Here is a 19,685-nt window from a genome sequence, read left to right on the forward strand (position 1 = left end):
GTACCTGAGAGGAGGAGGGTCAGCGAGGGAACTTAGAGGAAGCTGCAGGGGGTGCCAGTGCTGGTCTCCTGTGGAGAAGACAGAAGGTTTAGAGAGGCCCCATCATCTAGAAGTTTATATGAGGCCCAGAAAGCCATGTGGTGCCTTGTGTTGGAGAGGAAACCCCATGTTTACTTCAGACTAGGCAAAGAGTGGATAAATTGTCCAGGAGGAAGGAGAAGCTTAAGTAGAAAACTAAGTTAGGATATGGAGAGAAGAGTTGACGTGGATAAAGTAAAGTGATTGGGAAAGTAGATAAATGTGGAAGGGAAGAAGGTATAAGATGGGAGGAAGGCTGGAGGAAGAACGTGGCCAAGACACGTAAAAGACACATTTCATGGAGGAAAATTAGTTCTCTCCTCCTCCTCCTCCTTTTTCTCCTCTTTCCCTCTATTTAGTTTCATTGATTTTTTTCCCCCTGCCCTCTTGTGGATCAGTCAGGGTCCAAGACGTGCTCAAATTGGGATGTTTTGAGGAGTTCGTGCAGTAACTATTTCCAAAGGTGTAGAGAGGAGGGAGAGCAGCACAGGGGGGTGCAGGACCTCGGGACTGGTGACAGTGGGGTGTGCTTACTAACTACAGGCCCCAGGTCCGGCGGCGGCGGGGGTGGGGACACAAGTGGAGCCCTGCACCGTGCAGGACCGAGGACAGGGCTGCCCAGCAGGAGCTGTAACCTCCAGGGAGGATTCAGGCGTCCACAGGCCATCTGTCTGGTAGAAAAACACTCTGACTTCACTCTCCCACTCCTGTCAGTCTCCCTCCCTCCAGGTACTCCTACCTTTGAAGCCCTTGGAAAAGAATTCAAAGAAGCCAATTAGCAATGCAGGCATTAGTTATCATTGACTTCTCTCACAAGAGCAAAATAAACAAAACAAAGTCCTTGGCAGATACTTTGGAGGTGTTCTGAGAACTGTGTTTTTATAACAGAGTGGGACAATACAAATATTTAGTAGTTTCATGGAACTTTGTTTATTCTGAGTAGGTCAGAACGAGTCATCCTAATGTTTTAAACTGGCATCAACAGGCAGGACTGGCCTGTTTTTGCAGATAGGTACTCCTCTTTGCAAATGAGCATATTTCTACAAATGAACCATTGGAGATAATCCTTGGCAAAATAATAAATTGTGCCCAGAGTGGCACCCACCCACCTGCCTGCTAAATATTTCTTTCCCTCCTCCAGGCACATGGGCTGCTCAACATGAGAACTTTATTCTAAAGACATTATGCTGAGCTAAATGCATCCTAATCCCCAAAGAGGGCTCAGCTGATAACACGTTAAGATGTCAAGTGTGCAGAGGCATATGCATTTTCCCTGGCCGCTTTCAATGGGAGAGAAGATTTCAGTAGCCAAAGGAAGACATCTCTGTTAGAGTTTTAGTGACTGTGAAAGAAACACGGGAGTCCAGCATGTAATTGCCGAGCCAAAGTGTCTACTCTGCCAGCTTCAGAGCTATTTTGGGGGCTTTACATATATTGCATATTATGATAACAACAACAAAAATACATTTTATTCAGTACCAACTAAATGCCAATAACTGTGCTATAAGCTGACTCATGTGACCTTACTTAGTCCACGAGAGAACACAGCAAGGTAAGTGGTATTATCAACATGTTGCAGACGACAAGCCTCTGAAAAGGCTGTGCTCACACAAGACTGTCCAGGTAATAAAAGGAGTGCGAATCCACAGACACAGAATCTCCTCTCTTTACCCCAATGATGTAGGATAGTTACCATCGATGACCCAAGACAACAGAGCGTGTAAGTCATTTGCTTTCAGTTTGTAGTTTTCTAATGTAATTATATAACAGATTGATTGTGCCAACCAAAAGTGACAAAGTGTCTGCATTGTAAATAATTTCTCCTCCCTTTTATCTTTCCACTAAAACTCCAAAAAAAAAAAAAAAAGCCCTTCAAACTTGGATCCAAACCACATTTCGTAGAATTCTCTGAAATATTTGGCTTAGATTTATGTCTTCTCCCAAAGCCAAATTACTCTGTTATTGCCCCATCTTTTTGGAGAGTGAAAAACTAGCAATGGCTTCTTTGATTTCTCTCTTTTCTCACTACACACAGATGGGCTTTTTCTCATAAATAAAAATTTTAATGTTTTAAGTAAACAAAACAACCATTTACTAATCTCTTGCTCATCCTGGTATGGGCAATTTTTTTTTTCCCCCCTGACTGGCTAAAGCAGAAACATCAAGGGAATTTCTGTAGGAGGGATTACTTGCTACCCAGGAATTGTTTGTTTTGCCTGTTTGCCTGCTCTTCCTGCATCTGCTATCAGTGATTTTTCACCAAGGCAGCTTAGTTATTGTGGTTCAAACTCCAAGTTGCTATGATAAAGGTGTTTCTACTCTCTGCCACACTTTCTTTATAACACTTGCTCTTTACACAACCCATTCTTAGAATCTCAAAGGTGACGATGGTCTAGAATGATTGAAACGATCCTGTTGGCTTTGTGAAAGCTTGGACACACACACTTGGAAAACTAGTAAACTTCTGGAGGCCAAAAATGATGAATTATTCTTCCATGGGCCCTCAGTACCTGGTACAAGGTCTGCTTGATACATAGTGTGCACTTGGTAAGTGTTAAACAGAGCCAATACCAGCTGGATCAAGACGTCAGCAGGAACACCGAAGCAAAAATGCCAAGCCTGCTGAGGCCGGGGCACCCAATTTGTGAAATGGGGAAAAACCTATTATAGATTTATGACTGCTTAGTATTCTCTAATTTCCTATTTCACGGTTTGTATTCTGTGATAATTTTAGATTGGGGTTGAAAATAGCTCAGGGCCAAACTTTAAAGGGCCAGATAGTAAATATTTTAGGTGTTGTAGGCCAGCCATATATGGTCTCTGTGGGAGTTACTCAAGTCGACCATTATAGTCTGAAAGCAGATGTACACGCTATGGAAATGAGTGAGCATGGCTCTCTTCCAAATGAAACTTTATTTACAGAAACAGGCTGCAGCCTGGATTTGGCCCGAGGGCCATGGGTTGCCCATGATTTTAGGGATTGAAATTTAATGAACTTTTAAAACATATCAAAAGAATGGTTTGTGGATGTTAACTAGACTTATTGTGGTGATCATTTTGCAATATGTACAGATATTGAATCATTATATTATACACCTGAAGCTAACATAATGTTGTGTGTCAGTTATACCTCAATTAAAAAAAAAAAAAAAACTGTGTCAGCGTCCTATCTTGAAACAAAATGACTATATGTAAAAGTCTTTAAAAATACTCCTAGACATGGCCTCTGTAACCATTAATGTAAGTCAGTGGATTTGGCATGTGGGTAGAGAGGTAGGGGTTACATTCATTGAGATCTTCCGTTCATCTAACCATTAGTTTAAGATGTTGGTTATTAAGAGTTTATACCCTTTGGCCCAATAATTTTTCTTCTTGGAATATATCATAAGAAGTCATAAGTAATGAAGGCAAATATTTATGTGTGCACGTTTAACACATGTCGTTTTAAATAAAAATTTAGGAACCATTTACAATGTTTAACATTAGAAAGAAGGTTAGGTATATTATGATATATCCACATTAAAAAATGTTACCAGCCTCCCGCCACAATATGTTTGGAATCCAGGACTTCCTTGAAGACAAATGGAGGCTCACAGAACATATCTAATTATTTAAAGTTGTAAATTATAAAAGTTGTCAATGAAACTACCAAACTATTAGAGTATGTTTCATCCTCCTACTTTGACAAATACAACCTTCTAAATGACTAAGATGGCCAAGTTTGAATTTAGAATTCTCAGACTCTGGAATTCCATGCTGGAATGTGGTAGCATGGGGAGATCAGCCCTCTTCTCCTCCCAGCTCTGTTTCAGTGCCACACCAAAAGGAGCTTCACACATACTTGTGAGGATACCCCACCCTCACATCCAAAGTCCACCCACACTTTCGGACCAACCGGCTGTCCTTGGGCCTGAAGTGTGCAGTGCTGTACAGTCAGCCCTCAGGGACGGCCGTGGGAAAGAGGTCTAAGCAGGGCCGTTTGATCATGGGATGTCAGGATTCCCTGTACCTCAAGAATGGTCTAGAATGATGGTACAGACTCGATGTGGATACAGCCTCCTTTCCCTGTGGACCTCTCCTCTCATGGAGAGGGGTGTAGCAGAGCAAAGCTGCTGTAAAACTCTGGGTCCCTGGCAAGGATGCTGCGTCTGGTTTAAGGGCAGTATTGCCCATTAGAATGTCTTAGTAACAGGTTTTAAAAACATAAGAAATGTTTTATTGGGATTTTATGTGAAAGAGGTTTAATAGTAAATATGCAGATTGATCTCAATTATGTGAAGAAAGTATATACAAAAAGAACTGGAAGAGAAAAAGCAGAACTAGAAGGAAACATGCCAAAATGTTAAAATGTAATTGTCTTTGAGTGCTGAGATTAGAGTGACTTATTTTAAACTACTTGAACTTTTTCTCACCATATTTCCCACAATGAATGTGTATTACATTGATAATTAGGAGAAAAATAACATACAACACCTAAAATTTTGACTAAGAGTGTTAATAAACGCACATAGTACTACAATAATTGGTTTCCTTTATCATAGTTTTCAGGAGGCTGGAAAAGGTTAATTTTTACTCTCCTTTCGATCTTTAAAATAGCATTTATTGCCTTTCTTATGATGAAATTCTTAACAAAGGATGTCTTAAAAATGTGTAGAGAAAGGCAGTGTGGAACAATGAGGGCAGATTTCTTTGGATGTCATCTTGACTGTTTACTAGCTGTGGGGCAATCTTTCAACTTCTCTGAACCTCAAGTTTGTTTGTTGGAAAATGGGGATAATAATAGCTACCTAATAAGATGCTTGTAAGGGCGGCTGGTTAGCTCAGTTGGTTAGAGCGCTTGCTCTTAACAACAGGGTTGCCTGTTCGATTCCCACATGGGCCAGTGAACTAGTTAGAGACACAACTAGTTCCACAACTAGTTGAAGACAACGACTTAACCTGAGCTGCTACTGAGCTGCCAGTGGGGAAGCCGGATGGTGCAGTTGGTTAGAGTGTGTGCTCTTAACAATAAGGTTGCCGGTTCAATTCCCACATGGGATGGTGGGCTGTTCCCCCTGCAACTAAGGTTGAAAACAGTGACTGGACTTGGAGCTGAGCTGTGCCTTCCACAACTAGATTGAAGGACAATGACTTGACTTGGAGCTGATGGGTCCTGGAAAAAACACACTGTCACCCAATGAAATTTTTAAAAAAATAAATAAATAGGGTGTACAGTAGGCCCTCAGTGTTACTTTCCTATCTCTACCAGTCCCTGCCCCATTCTATGACTTGTGAGCCAGGAGTAGAACAGGTAGAAGTGCTCTGTCTCTTGGAATGTTCAGAATGGTTGCCCATTAATGGAAAATATAACATGTAAAGCATATAATTATTTGATCAGCAGAGAACAGTATTCAAACAAAATCTAAGTGCAAAGAGTGAAACAAAGGTGGATGTATTTGTGGTTTGTGGACCACTGGCAATTCATTTTTTCTGAGTCCGGTGAGAGTTTCACCCAAATAAGTGATGTTTAAGCATGTGAATTAAAATAAGTCAAACCAAAACATTAAAATAACTCAAACCAAAACATTAAAATAACTCAAACCAGAACTCCCAAGAGACTATAACTGGAGTTTCCATGATCTTGGAAGCATTTGTTATTTGGGTAGAAAGGCACATACCGTAGTTAGACATATCTCTTCAAAATTCACTTAGAGGCTGGGTGAGGGGGTGTAACTGTTAATTTTACTGTAGAGTGAGTTCCCAGCTACAGTCTGCTTATTGTGGTAAACCAGGGAAACATGTTTGTGACGAGCAAAAAGCAAATCTGCCACCTTTAGCTCTTGTGTTATTGAAGGCGTCAGCAAAACGAGGGCATGGGCAATTTCCTTTTGTTCTAGTCTCTGTCCAAGTGATGGAAGAGAGCGATCTGGCTCAAATTATAGCAAACCAGAAAAGGTACAATGTATGTTTAGAATAATCTTAAAATTACAGCTGAAATTTCTCTCCCAGATCTTTTTGTCTCTGCCAAATGTCAGTGACTCATTTAGATGGTGGCTGAAGAGATGAAGTCAGAATTATTGGACAGAACACTGCATGCTTTTGTATTCTTGGGACTTTCTGAGTTTGCTGTCTCCTGTGTTAACTAGCAGTAAACAACCACCTCTTGCTACTGGGCTCTGGTAAAAGATAGTGGGTAATGTTTCCCAGAGTTGTTTCAAGTTGTCGAAAAGAGAGTATCTATAGAAATACAAAGGTAAACTGCCATTATTGTTACCATTACTTATCACTATGACTTTCTAAAAAATTGATCTTGTTATTACTGTTTCTGAGCAACTGGATGCAAATGTGTTGAGATAGGCACCTTCATTCCTAACACATTTTAAAAATTCCCCTATCCCAAGTTATATAGTATTTTAAAATAATTGGACTCATTATACAATAGTTTTGTAATAGTAAAACAAATATCAGTTTATCAAGTGTTTTCCATGGGACTAAGAAGAATGATCTCCTACTTACATTCCTTACAGTTCTGAAGTGAAAAGCTGTTGAGGGCCGGCACTGTGGCTCGGGTGGTTGGAGTGCCGTGCTCCTAACGCCGAGGTAGCGGGTTTGATTCCCACATGGGCCAGTGAGCTGCGCCCTCTACGGCTAAGATAGAGAACAACAGCTCTCCGGGAGCTGGGCTGCTGTGAGCAGCCGGAGGTTGGCGTGGGCTGCTGTGAGCTGCTGTGAGCTGCCCCCGGCTAACGTGTGCGGCCATAAGTGGCCTGCCAGCAGAGCTGCCACCATGAGCTGCTGTGAGCTGGCGACTGACTGCCTCAGCCGTGGGGTGGGGGTGGGGCACAAGGCTCATAATACCAGCATGGGCCAGGGAGCTGTGTCCTACACAACTAGACTGAGAAACAATGGCTTGAACAGGAGGGAGGGTAGGTGTAAGAAGGGGGGAGAAAAAGAAAAGATAAGCCATTGAGCTGATGTGGAGTCAGTTTTTCCTCTACTGTTTATATCTGGGTAACCTTGGTTAAGTCTCCAAACCCACTGATCTGTTACCTCACATAGAAAATGGGAATAAATCATGTCCCCCAGGATTGATGTAAGGGTTAAATGAGATGATACCTGTGAAAATAGCCGTTTTAGAACTTAGTATATAGCAAATAGTCAACAAATGTCTAGAGATTCTAAATCTGTTTCATCAGGACACAGCTAAATAAGGAAGTTACGGCGAAGAACAGTAATAGTGGCTAGTCCTTAAATTCAGATAAAGACCCGATGTTTCATAGGGTGTCTTACAGGGTTTTTGCTTTTGTTTTTTCCCCCAGATATAGACAGCATGCTGACCTTAAACTCTCTACCTTATCCTTTCTAGATTCTTTTAATTATATGCCTCTTAAAAAGTGGTCTAGAGTCTTCCAAAGAATTAATGTGACCTTGACAAGGCCCACATCAGAATTGGTCTCTACCTTCCAACATCTAATATTTAGAAAACTCAAAATAACATAAATCTAATGAATATGAAATTCAGATACTTTTTCTTTCATATTCTCTTCTTTGCCTTCATGAAGAAGGAGTAAGTGATAAGTAAACATGCCAATGTCAGAGACTTACTTCAAAAACAATTTGTGGGATGTGTCAAATTCAGATTATAGTAATAACTCTTTTAACGTCATAGGCGTAGCCAGGGCTCTCTATTCCATGTATCTAGAACATGCTCTCCAAGTACCGACAGACAGCATGCTGATGGCTGGATAATCAGACAGTGCTCCTTCCAGGAGCTAGTATTTATTTGTTTCCAGTATGTATTTGCCAGTTGTTATTTAAAATGTACAGTTTAATAAGATATTACATAACCAATGAAATATAAGCTTTTAAAAAAAAAAGGTGGTTATTTTTTCTGTGAAAACTAGGTTAAACAATTTGGAAAGACTTTATAAAGGTGAGTTGCCAAAAACAATTCCTGTTGAAATAGGTGTGGTGAAACGACTATCAAAGATATTGTTAGGAAGAATCATAAAAATCTACACGTATTCTGAACTCATATTGTTTCACACGTGTATTTAAATTCTTATTTCATTCTAAACAGACAGATACTAGAAATTATAGATAATGCATTATGGGTATAGTTCATCAAAGGAACCGCAAAACAGTTGACTCATACCCAAAGCAAAAACCCTTGTCCTTCATTCAAAGATTAGCAAATGAATTCACATTTATATATTTCAAATTAAATGTATAAATGGGTCTGTGTGTGTGTGTGTGTGTGTGTGTGTGTCCCCACTTTAATCAGTCAGGGTTCAATCAAGGAAACAGAACCACTATGAATACGATAAGGAATTTATTTTAGGAATTAGAAATTACACAAATGTGGGAGGATCTAGGAAAATGAAGTTCTAAAAGGGAGTCAGAGGCTTCATGGAGTCCCTAACCAGTCTTTCTGAAACCCTGGTATGGGTGCTAAGCATGGTGTTTCTAGAAGCAGCACCTCACCTCATGCCAAGGTCTGTAGGAAATCGCTGCCTCTGCGTAGCCACAGCCAACATCTGGGGGACAGGCCTGGAGTCACTTATGGCCAGCAGTCAGGATGAAAAGCTAAATGTGGAGAAGGAGAGCAAGGACAAGTGGGGATCCGCTTTGGCACCAGTGACAGTCTGTCATTGTTTCTAACTGCAGCACCATTCCAAGGGTAATGGCTGTTTCCTCACTTCCACCTGCCAGATCGCACACCAACCTCCTCCACATCTGCTAACTAATCCAGAGCCACACACGGAAGAGGGTTCTGGGGAGCATATTTCCTCAGTTAACCAAGTTGGCAAGGCCACGCCTCCACACCCACTTTAACTGCTGCTTCAGTTAACCAACCAGTCATGGATTCCAGTCATGCCAAATTAAGAAGGATTCTGCTGTTATCAACTGTACATTTTACATTTAAGTTTGTTGATAAATGATGTTAGGAAATTATGTCTTAAGGCCCTACACTCTTATATCTTCAGAATCAATAGATAAAAGTTGAATTATTAGATAATTTTAGAGTTGGGGTAATTTATAGGGTATGATTTCTAGTTTTAGTTACACCGAAAAACTAGTATTTTTCCCCCTCTTCTCTTGAGAAGCCCACAACGGCAACTAGGAGAACAAGAAATAAATTTTAAAAACTCCAACTTTGACAAATCTAGAAGACAACTGAAACCCCAAACTATAATTCATGAGAAGCCACTGCCAAATACAGCGAAGGTAAAACTAGAGTGTGGGTAGATGCTTTAGAGAGGAAGACTCTATGGCTGCACTTCTGAAGCAAAGCTGCAGAGCAGTTAAGTAGTGAGACAAATGAGCCGTTAGGGGCAAAACCAGTAATTCCTTGTTTGGCACAAATCAGTGGGTGTCCAAGCTGATGCGAGAGTGGTTTGGCGTAAAGTAGAAGCAAGGTAGTTGACGCTGAATAAAGAATGCCCAGGGCAACGTGTACAAAGCAGTCTGTGAGCGAAACAAGAGTAAAAAAAAGACTCAATATTTTGAACAGGGCTTTAACTACTGTTACCTTCTGATTGAAGACAAGTTAAAGCTCAAATTACTCACACGTAAACCGTGTGTCAAAGAGTAAATTCCTGCTGCGCAAAATATGGTCCTAGCCTTTCCTTGCTACCCAGAGAGGGACCAATACAGCGTTGTTCTCTGTTCCCACATAACTTAAAGGGAATCTTTCACCATGTCCAGAGCCCTTGATGTTCTACAAATGAAAGAGGAGGATGTCTTCAAATTTCTTGCAGTAGGAACCCACTTAGGTGGCATCAACCTTGATTTACAAATGGAACAGTACATCTATAAATGGAAAAATAATGACATCTACATCATAAATCTGAAAAGAACCTGAGAGAAGCTTCTACTGGCAGCTCATACCATTGTTGCCATTGAAAACCCGGCTGATGTCAGTGTCATATCGTCCAGGAATACCGGCCAGCGAGCTGTGCTGAAGTTTGCTGCTGTCACTGGAGCCACTCCTATTGGTGGCTGCTACACTCCTGGGACCTTCACTAACCAGATACAGGCAGCCGTCTGGAAGCCGAGACTTCTGGTGGTTGCCTCTCCCAGGGCTGACCACCAGCCTCTCATAGAGGTGTCTTACGTTAACCTGCCAACCATTGCTCTGTGTAACACAGACTCTCCTCCATGCTATGTGGACATTGCCATCCCTTGCAACAATAAGGGAGGTCCTGCTAAGGGTCTGATGTGGTGGATGCTGGCCTGGGAAGTTCTGTGCATGCGTGGCACCATCTCCCGTGAGCACCCATGGGAGGCCATGCCTGACCTCTACTCCTACAGAGACCCTGAAGAGATTGAATCGAAAGAGCAGGCCACTGCTGAAAAGGCTGTGACCAAGGAGGAATTTCAGGGTGAATGGACTGCTCCAGCTCCTGAGTTCACTACTGCTCAGCCTGAGGTCGCAGACTGGTTTGAAGGCATGCAGGTGCCTTCTGTGTCTACTCAGCCGTTTCCTACTGATGAGTGGAGAGCTTAGCCTGCTACTGAGGACTGGTCTATGAATAATGATCAAAAAAGAAACTATACAGAATATGTACAAAGTTACAGCTATAAAAAGGGAAAAAAATTATAGATGAAAAACACTGACAAGGAATACATGTTGCCCCAGATGAACGTACAGAAATTGTCACCAAATAACCCATATATTTAAAAGTGTGTATATTTAATATTGTAATCACTGCTAAACAAAAACAAAAACAAAAACAAAAAAAACCAAGTGCTTAAAGCAAAAATACAAGAGTTCGGGGAATACATGGTAAATCAGCAGGACAAGTATGGTAAAACTCAGAAAATAAGTGGAGGAGAAAAACAAAACTATTTTAGCAACAAAGGCCTTCCTGGAAGCAGCATACAAAACCAGACATTCTGAAAGCACAGTCAGGGACAGAAAGGAAGATTGAAAAGAAAAAGCAAAATGAAATAACAATGAAGAGTTTAGAAGAATTACAGGGAAAATGATACATATGGATGACAGGCAAAAGATATCTGATATCTGTATAACTACTGCCCCAAAAGAAGATTTTTTTATAAAGATGAAAAATAATATAAGATATATAAGAAACTTCATCAGAAATTAAAGAAATCTTTGATCAACAAATTGAAAACACTATATCCCAGCATTTAAAAAATTAGAGCACAATGATCAACATAAAGACATATCCTATGAAATTGAATTGATTTGAAAGATAGAAGCAAAAGGGTCAAGTCATCTGCAAAAGGGGAAAATCTGGCCATCCTGAGACTTCTGTAGAGCAGTAGTCAATTCTAATAGGTAGATGGTCTGTATAAATATACAAGGAGAAAATGTGTCTTCCTACCCCCAAATTTCATACTCAGGCAAACTGTCATTTAACTTAAAGGTAATAGACAAAGATTTTTAATAATAATCTATGGGCAAATGATAATTCTATGGGCAAATGTAAAAACTCAGGAATATAGCTCCTAAAAGTCATTTGTGAATATTGAATAAACTATATTCAATGGAGGAGAATTTAACTATGAAAATAAGACTAAAATATTTGGGAAAAAATAAATTTTAAAAACTTAACAGTAATGTAAAAAAATGGGGGGAAATGGTGAAGGAATATTGTGATGATTGAAGAACCCTGATTTCTTTATCTTTTATAGCCAATGGTAAAATGATATCATTTAAGTCTGATAAATAAAGAATAGATGGATAAGTATAATTAAAACTATGAAGCTAAAAACTCAGAAAAATATTATAATGAAATAAAATCAGGTGGAAGGGTAAAGAGTGGGAAGAAAGAAAGGAATAGAAATATACTAAACTTGTCATTACTCACAGTCAGTAGATAATGTATAGAAGATTAAACATAATTTATAAAGTTATGTTACCAAACACAAAAAAACACTCAAAATTATCAAAAGAAACATACACGTATACAGAAAGCAAATACAGCTAACATTGTAAAAGATTCATTTTGAAAGAAAGAAGCAATAAAAAAGTATAATGTAAAATATTAATATGATTTAAAGTAGAGATTAAATATATCATGTAATTAACTCATTCAAGAAACATTTAAGTTCCTACTGTGTGTCAGGCATTGCTCTAAAACATTGACCCATTTAATCCTCATAATTTCAGTAAACGCACTGTGATTATCCACATTTTATAGATGAGAAAATAGAGCCACAGCAAAGAATAGTGACTCGCTTCCTAATCTCACAACTAGTAAATGAAGTAAATAGGATTTGCATTCAAGTCGTCTTGCTCCAGTACTTGGGTTCTTAACTACTATACCGTACAGCCCTGGGTACAGTTAAAGTAGCATTCCAAGAAACACTTATTGTCTTAAATGCATATATTAGTACACAAAATAGAATAAAAATGAGTGAATTGAACAACTAACTGAAGAAAACTAGATAATCGAATACAAAAAAATGGAAGAAAGCATAAATCACAAAATAAGAAATGCTAACGAGGAAACAACCGCACACAAAAGAGCTGGTTAAAATAATCCTAAGAGACAATATTGATCAACTATACAAATAAATTTTAGAATATGAATGGAATAGATAATTCTATGGGCAAATGTAATTATCAAAATTGATGTTAGAAGACATATAGAATGTAAACTCACCAATCACAATAAATAAAATAGAGAAAATTGTTGAAGAGCTACTGTCAAAAAGGGCATCAATCCTGGATGTTTTCATGGGACAATTCTACTGAATGTCTAAGAAATAAAAATTTCTATTTAAGCTCTTTGAAAGAAGGAAAGCTTTAGAATTCTTTTTATGATGCTATAATGAGAGTGGTATCAAAACTCAGCAAAGATAGCACAAAATAGACAACTACAGATCATTCAAAAGCATTCTAAAAGAATGATACACTATTACTAAATGGGGCTTGTTCTAGGAATTCTGGAATTGTTCAAATAATTTCCTTCATTAATGAAAAACCATATGATTATCTCCATAGATATTGAAAAGGCACTTTGCATTTTCAACAATTGCCTTTGGTTAAAAACTCCTAAAAAATAGCAAGAGGTGCATACTTCCTTTGATACACTCTGTATCCCGCCCCAAAGCAGCATCATGCTTAATGGGGAAGTATTAGAAGCATTCTGAATAAAGATGTTCACTATTACCAATTTGATTTAGCATTATTGTGAGCTACTACACAATGCAGTTAGAAAAGAGAGAGAAAAAATTTAAAGTATAGAAAAAGAGGTGAAATTACTTTCCAGATGATGTGATTATCTACTTCATAAACTCATGAGAAGCAACTGAAAAGCTATTGTAAACAATAAGAGAATTCATAAAGTGGCTGGATATAAAATCTAAATGTGAAAATAAGTAGTGTTTAAATAATACAAACAACTAACCAGATGACATATTAAAAGCAAAGATACCATTTAGATTAGCAAGAAAAGGAGGGGGGGACCCTGATATTAAACTTAAAGTGAAGTATGTTATGTTTGTTCTAGATCATTGGTTCTCAACTGAGGTTGATTTTGCTCTACTGGAGACATCTGAGCATATCTAGAGATATTTTTGATTGTCCAATTTCAATTGTGCTGAGGTTGAGAAGACCTGATCTAGGTGATGACAACTTTAAAATGCTACTTAGGGCCATAAAGGAAAGTTAATCCATGTTCTTCAGTAAGAAGCTCCAAAATGGTAAAATTTATAGATGACCCTAAATTAATATATAAATTTAATGACAGCTCAATAAAAATAGCAAAATGATTTTTGAACCAGAAAAGCTGATTCTAAAGTTCATATGTAAAATTAAGCAAGAACTTTTTTTAAATTCCAAATAAGAACAGTAGTAGTGTGAAGGACAATCTCTGTCAGATAGTAAAACAGCTATGAAACTATAACATATATAACATTGAAGTTATTATAAGACACCCAAATACATACTGGAATTTAAGCTATCATAACAATCTTTCAACTCACATGGAGAAAGATGCAGTATTCAGTAAATGAGCTTAAGTTAATTGGGTGCAATTGGAAAAAAGTTAATTTATCCTTTTCCCATATCTTATGCCAAAATCAATTACAAATGAATCAAATATCTAAGTATAAAAATTATAGTAGTAAACATGGGATTTGTTAATCTAAATTAGGAAAGACAAAGTTGGAAAATAAAATAAATTGATAAATTCCACTACATAGAAATAAAAATTGTATAATAATATAATTAAAAGTCAGAAGACAAATGATAAACTGGAAAAATATTTGTAACATATCAACAAAATGGCTAGTTCTCTTAATTTGTGAAGGGTGCTTTTACATCAGCAAAAAGTAGGAAAATGGGTAAAGAACATGAACAAACATTTCAAAGGAACTTAAATGGTTCTTAAACTTGAGAGGATGCTTTACTTCACACATAATAAGACAAATACAAATTAAAACTGCATAGAGCTACTGTTTTTCCAAATTTGTCTTTTCATTTCCATTTCCAATGAAATAATACTGTTTATAGACTTCAGTTTCTAATTAAATAATCAAAGATCTAAAACTTATGATTCCGTGGGAAAAGCTACAGTGAAACAGGCTCTCTCATACATTGTTGGTGAAAATTAATTTCTATGAAGAGCAATTTGACAATATCGATCAAAATTTTAAATGCACGTACATACCCAGCAATTCTACTTATAGGAGTTTATCCTAGTGAGGTACATATTTGAAATGGTTGTATTGTTAATAGTTATACAATTAGTCATTGCAGCATTCTTGGTAATAGCCAAAGATTGGATAGTTTAGTAGTGAACTGGTTAAATCAATCATGGAATATTATACAGCCATAAAAAAGAATGTGGAAACTTTATATTCTGATTATGTAAAGATTGCTAAGATTTATTGTGAAGTGAAAAATGTAAGATACAGAAGAATGTAGTATACTACTATTTGTGTCAATATATAAGTGCCTATGTACATGTGTGTATTTATATTACTTTTGTATTCCATCTTTCTTCAGAAGAATAAACAAGACAGTGGTAATAGTGGTTGTCCCTAGGGAGGAGTATTGGATGGCAGAAAAGTTGCTTTTCATATATATTCATTTTATATATGTACCGGGGGTGCCAAAAAATGCATATACATTTTGAGAAAGGAAAAAAATTATTAAAATTACACTGATGGTAACCACTTTGAACACCTCTTGTAATTGCAGATGTCAAACATGACTTGTATTCATCTTTTGTTACCGGTATATATTGAATGTTACAATTTTAATACAGTTTTTTCCTTTCTTAAAATGTGTATACTTTTTTTTGGTACCCTCTGTGTGTGTGTGTGTGTGTGTGTGTGTGTGTGTGTATGCTATGGGTGTACACTGCCTACTAAAATATTAATTTTTTAAAGTTTATAAGAGAAATATGTATAGCCCAAATCACTGGGAAATAAAGAGTTCCTGATTTTTCCAGAGAATCATGAATGTATAAAATTTTTTAGTTGTAAAGGACCTTTAGAATTTATTCTTTGAGATGCTTAGATTTTTAAAAGTAACAATTTTATAGAAATCTTTCAAAAGTTTATTGTAGATTATTAATTGCTTCATACATGTAATTTTCTCCTGATTATTTTGGTTATTTTCAATATCTTAATTTGGGGCCAAGCTATAGACTTGAACCATGTACTTACTCCTAAAGTAAAATAGCTCCAGATTGTTGAATATTTTAAGTTCTCCTGACTCGTTTTTAAAATTATTTTTCTGTCTTCACTGTCAGTGTCAGATTTAAAGATTCACTTAAAAACAACAACAACAACAAAAAATTGTCATTGCCCTTGTCCCTGGCACCTCACTCCTTTTAATCTGTCAAAAACTAGGAATCATAAGCAGCTTTCTTCAAACTAAGTCTAAAAGGAGAGGAAACAAGTTTGGGTGAGTGCCTGAATGGCTCCTCTTGAGTGAAGTGCAAATACTTTTAGAATGTGAACTTTGTGCTGTCTGTTGTGTCTGTTTGTATACTTGTTTACTTACTTTTAGACAAAGGACTGTGTTTCCAGTAGTCGAGAATTCTGGGTCAATGACCCCTACAGAGAGAAGTTACAGTATCTGAATTATTGGAAAATTTGGCATGTACATACTTACGCTTCTTACAAATAGTGCGTAATGAAATGACTATACACTCGGAATATAGATGTTTATTTCATGTTTACTGAAACTAACTGAAGAAGCACTATATTATCCTGTCATTCTAGATAAGAGTAAAAGCTGCATTTGAGAGCTTAGTTTGTGGGAGGTTGAGTGCAAATGTATCCCTATTTCTACCACATCATTTTCCTCATTAGCGAAAGTTAAATCTTCATTAAATAGGAAAAGCATTATTCATATAAAATAAGAGGTAACTGGAAATTCTAGGTAACTGGCAATTTTTGTCTAAAAATCATCCAGGAAACAGTTTTTGTTTTAACCCTTATTGTTGAAAATGTGTCCAAGGAGAATTACTCCCCTTTGCTCCAGAAGTAGACCATATGTGGCGTAAGCTAATTGCTGCATGTGAGGCCTCCTCCTGGGTTCTAGGGTTACAGTTTTCCACAGCACTTCCCACATTATGTTATAGTTGTAGATTTTGATGGTAATACACAGGACTAACTTTTTATTATTCTTAGGACACTCACTGGAATTTGAGAATGGTTTTAAATAAAATGAGTGGTAAGAGTTTGTTTTATTGATCTCTATATCAACTTTAGACATCGTTTTATAGCTTTTGAGCTGCCTGATATCACCAAATCTCTTTAGTAGAGAAAGTCTACTTAAGCCTTACCTACTTCTGCCCAATTAGGCTAGGAAAGTTGCCACAGAGCTTGTAAAGATAATGTTTTTTGGGGGGTGAACCTTCTAGTCTGAAGCTTTTTGGTAAAATGTTAGTACACAACAACCTTGCAAGGTAAATGTTAATATTTTCCTTTATAAGATGAAAGAGAAGTGCTAGAGGTTAAAGAATTTCCCAAGTTTACATAAACAGTGAGTATAATACCTAGAATTTGAACTTTGATTATCCAATTCTAGAACTGTACCTCTCAAACACTTATTCTGTGTCGTACACTGGTGACATCAGAAACAAGTGACATATAAAGAATGGGTTCACTGTGGAAAAAATGTTAGTTATAGTAAGTTTATACAGACGGTAGTATTATCTACTGTACATCTTTGGTGGACAAATAACCAAATTGTCTGCTAGGTTCCTCCTCGTAACTCTCTTCTATGCTCGAATGCAACTTAGAAATTGAATTGAGTGACATAATTGCCACACTGCTTAACACCATCGAGCAGAGAATATTTATCTTGCTGGCTTGTTATGAAGGTTTAGCTATGTAATTTTTGGTCTTCATATAAGGTAATAAATTGTAAAAATCGGTAGTATCCATCGATAAGTAAAGCTACTTAATAAATGCCCCCAAACAGGGAATTAATTATAAACGATGATACATCCATATGGTAGAATTCTATAATAGTCTTCAAATATTGTGTCACAGAATTTTTATAACATAAGAAAATATCTATCATAAATTGATAAATAAAAAGAGAGCAGTGTATACAATGTAATGCCTACGTTTTTTTGTGAGAGAAATTACACACACATACCCAGAAACTAAACAAAAAATAACTAAGACAATGTCGGGAAAATGTTAAAAGGAGTTGTTTTTGTTAGAATTAGATTTGGCAATGACTAAAAAAGAGGTAAGAAATAGTGGCTTAAATAAAATAAGACTTATTTTTCTCTCACTTTTAGAAAATCCCAGAGGACACAATCTAGGCCTGAGTTCTGTCTGTTGCTCCACTACGCATGGCCACCATTCCTAAATACACCTTGTGGTCCAAGATAGCTGACCGCTCAAGCTCCACAATCTTGTCCACAATCCTTCCCCATTCTCAGCAGTAATGTTGTATTCTTTTTAGAAATGTGAATGTGCTGGTTAATCATGTAGTTTAGAGACTATACCATGCTGCTTTTCATTAAAATGTCATATTAATTTTATTTATATTTGCAACACTTTAGTTAATTGTTAACACAAATCATCCTTTAATCTGATATAATAGATGCCTCTAAAACAATAATACGAGAATAAGACTACTGCTACCTTCTAAAAAGGATTCATGTTCTCTTTGACCCAGACCTCTCATATATGAAAATAATCATTAAACAAGTTCTTCCCATTTAGAAATTTCTTTAGCAGTAAAATAGAGGTATTAACCAGCCTGTTGTTCCTTCTACTTCTTTCTCTAAACGTGCTCTCATTTCCCATTTGGCTCACGTAGCCTTTTGGCAGATGTCTGCTCTTTTTTTCTTTTTTCACCTAGCTGTCTCATGCTTACAGCCTGGTCTAGCCACAGAATCCATTGACCCATTCGGTTGATGAAGTAAACCATGAAACTTTGAATTTCTGAGGCAACTGTTAAAAATTAGTGTTTATAGTGGGTGTCATAGGATTCCTTTGGAAATGACGTAGAAGTAAAAAAATACCTTATTAAAAACAAATTGAAAAATGTTATTTTTCTAAGGTTTCAATCTATTCTTAAATTCCCTCCTGTAGGGTCCAGGTGTTAGTGACATAGGCTGAACAAAAGGCCTTCAGGAATACGATTCTGCAAAATCACACACACAGAAACAGGGCAATACTTCCATCACTTCCACCTCCAAATAAATAGCATGACGTTTACTCAAGTGCTCAAACTAGAAACTTCTCAGTTACCCTTGGTTTCTTCTTCCCTCATTACATCTTATGTCCAGTAGGTCACTAAATTCCATCAATTCAGTATCCTACATAAGTCTTCCATAAATAACATCCCATCTCCATTCTTGTTAGTCCTTGATTGTCATTTGCCAGACCGTTTCAACTATCTCCTTCCCAAGCTCTCTCATTTTTTATTGTTCCTTTCCTATTCCCATTCCAGTATCTTCCATTTTGTCCTACAAACTATCTTTTTGAAAAACAAATTGGGTCATGTCACTCTTTTGCCTACAATATTTCAGGACGCCCCTTTACCTGTTAAAATTTTAAGGCTAATTGCCTTTCTTAATCCAGCTTCACTCTGTAGCCTAATTCCTGCCATTCTGCCTCATGCACTCTAGGACTCAGACACACACATATAGTGACACCTACTTCTTTGGCCCCACAGTTCCTTTATGTGGAGTGTCTTCAACCCCATCCTTTCTCTGTCATGTCAATCCTGCTCATCTTTGAAGTCCTGCCTGAGTGCCGTCCCCTCCCTCTCTGCCTCCCAAGCCTTCTTCTGTGTTCCCGACTAGGTATGTTCTCTATTACGCGGTGTGTAGTTTTCATGTCGGTCCCTCTGAGCTGTGAATTTCTGGATCGTACAGTCTTATTCACGAATTCATCTTCGGCATCTCTTAATGCTTGGCACCCACAGGAACACAATAAGCATGTGTTGAATTGAGTGGAAATAAAAACAAGTACGGAATGTGCTTCGTGTATCCCAGGTAGACCCCAACCTGAAAATCGGGTCAGAAAAACTAGGAAACCAGGTGGTGAAGCTGAGCAGGAGGAGGCAGAATGAGGCACACACAGGCCTGCAGTCGTTCAAATGGAGAAATTGTCCGCTTTCAGCCCTGTGTCACCCTGGCCTGCCCTGTTCTTTTTTGCTTTTTCTACCT

At 37.6% G+C, this 19,685-nt stretch overlaps 1 protein-coding gene and 1 pseudogene across 1 annotated transcript in view; both read left to right on the forward strand.

The window, feature by feature from the left end:
* The window catches only part of GREB1L (GREB1 like retinoic acid receptor coactivator), a 255,520-nt gene that overhangs the window by 73,811 nt on the left and 162,024 nt on the right, over positions 1–19,685 (forward strand).
* Positions 9,758–10,663, forward strand: LOC117038704 (40S ribosomal protein SA-like; annotated as a pseudogene).

The sequence above is a fragment of the Rhinolophus ferrumequinum genome, chromosome 19, assembly GCF_004115265.2.
Source record: "Rhinolophus ferrumequinum isolate MPI-CBG mRhiFer1 chromosome 19, mRhiFer1_v1.p, whole genome shotgun sequence".
In the NCBI taxonomy this organism is placed as follows: domain Eukaryota; kingdom Metazoa; phylum Chordata; class Mammalia; order Chiroptera; family Rhinolophidae; genus Rhinolophus; species Rhinolophus ferrumequinum.